The sequence below is a fragment of the Eretmochelys imbricata genome, unplaced genomic scaffold (genome assembly GCF_965152235.1).
Source record: "Eretmochelys imbricata isolate rEreImb1 unplaced genomic scaffold, rEreImb1.hap1 Scaffold_36, whole genome shotgun sequence".
In the NCBI taxonomy this organism is placed as follows: domain Eukaryota; kingdom Metazoa; phylum Chordata; order Testudines; family Cheloniidae; genus Eretmochelys; species Eretmochelys imbricata.
The window spans coordinates 325,318-327,500 of NW_027554348.1; positions in this window are offsets into that span (position 1 = coordinate 325,318).

The following is a 2,183-nucleotide window of genomic DNA, read 5'->3' on the forward strand; positions in this document are numbered from 1 at the left end:
GGCCGGGCGGACACCACTGCGCCCGCTTTCCCCTGCCACGGGCTCCGGGCTTCATTCCCGTCCGGACACCAGGTCAACCCGGAGCCTGCACCGCGCGCTGGAGCCGGACGGACCCCGCCCCGCCCGGGTCCCCCTGCACCGGGCTCGGGGCTTCATTCCCGTCCGGACACCAGGTCAACCCGGAGCCTGCACCGCGCGCTGGTGCCGGACGGACCGCGCCCCGCCCGGGTCCCCCTGCACCGGGCTCGGGGCTTCATTCCCGTCCGGACACCAGGTCAACCCGGAGCCTGCCCCCCCGCGGACAACTCTCCCAGCCCAGCCTGCGACGCCGTGGCAAGGGATCGGACCCCTGGAAGTCTTTAAAAAAATTTTTTCACCGACCCCAAAAGGGGTTCTGGGGGGCATCCAGACCGCTCTCCGGACCCAAAAAGAAAAAAAAAAAAAAAACGGAAAAACGGATCGGGCCCGCCCAAGGCAGGGGAGTCCCCGGGTCAACCCGGAGCCTCTGCAAGAGAAGTCCCGCCAGCCCAGCCTGAATCTCCGCGGCCACGGATCGGGCCCCTGGAAGTCTGAAAATTTTTTTTCTTCGACCCCAAAAGGGGTGCCTGGGGGGCATCCCGACCACTCGCCGGCCCAAAAAAAAAAACGGAAAAAAGGATCGGGCCCACCCGAGACAGGGGAGTCACCAGGTCAACCCGGAGCCTGCACCGCGGGATGGGGCAGGACGGACACCGCTCCGCCCGGGTCACCCTGCCCCGGGTACGGGGGTTCACTCCCGTCCGGACACCAGGTCAACCCTATACTTTCAACGGGTTTACCTGGTGGCCCGTTCGCTTTTCGGCCACCAGGTCAACCCTATACTTTCAACGGGTTGACCTGGTGGCCCGTTCGCTTTTCGGCCACCAGGTCAACCCTATACTTTCAATGGGTTTACCTGGTGGCCGGTTCGCTTTTCGGCCACCAGGTCAACCCTATACTTTCAACGGGTTGACCTGGTGGCCCGTTCGCTTTTCGGCCACCAGGTCAACCCTATACTTTCAATGGGTTTACCTGGTGGCCGCTTCGCTTCTCGGCCACCAGGTCAACCCTATACTTTCAATGGGTTTACCTGGTGGCCCGTTCGCTTTTCGGCCACCAGGTCAACCCTATACTTTCAATGGGTTGACCTGGTGGCCGGTTCGCTTTTCGGCCACCAGGTCAACCCTATACTTTCAACGGGTTTACCTGGTGGCGCGTTCGCTTTTCGGCCACCAGGTCAACCCAATACTTTCAATGGGTTTACCTGGTGGCCGGTTCGCTTTTCGGCCACCAGGTCAACCCTATACTTTCAACGGGTTGACCTGGTGGCCCGTTCGCTTTTCGGCCACCAGGTCAACCCTATACTTTCAATGGGTTTACCTGGTGGCCGCTTCGCTTCTCGGCCACCAGGTCAACCCTATACTTTCAATGGGTTTACCTGGTGGCCGGTTCGCTTTTCGGCCACCAGGTCAACCCTATACTTTCAACGGGTTTACCTGGTGGCCCGTTCGCTTTTCGGCCACCAGGTCAACCCTATACTTTCAATGGGTTGACCTGGTGGCCCGTTCGCTTTTCGGCCACCAGGTCAACCCTATACTTTCAACGGGTTTACCTGGTGGCCCGTTCGATTTTCGGCCACCAGGTCAACCCTATACTTTCAATGGGTTTACCTGGTGGCCGGTTCGCTTTTCGGCCACCAGGTCAACCCTATACTTTCAACGGGTTGACCTGGTGGCCCGTTCGCTTTTCGGCCACCAGGTCAACCCTATACTTTCAATGGGTTTACCTGGTGGCCGCTTCGCTTCTCGGCCACCAGGTCAACCCTATACTTTCAACGGGTTGACCTGGTGGCCCGTTCGCTTTTCGGCCACCAGGTCAACCCTATACTTTCAATGGGTTTACCTGGTGGCCGGTTCGCTTCTCGGCCACCAGGTCAACCCTATACTTTCAACGGGTTTACCTGGTGGCCCGTTCGCTTTTCGGCCACCAGGTCAACCCTATACTTTCAATGGGTTTACCTGGTGGCCGGTTCGCTTCTCGGCCACCAGGTCAACCCGGTTCCCGCCCCCGAGGGCTGGGGCCGGCGGACCCCGCTCCTTCCCGGGTACCCCTGCCGCGGAGCCCCGGGCTTAATTGTCCTCCGGCCACCAGGTCAACCCGGTTCC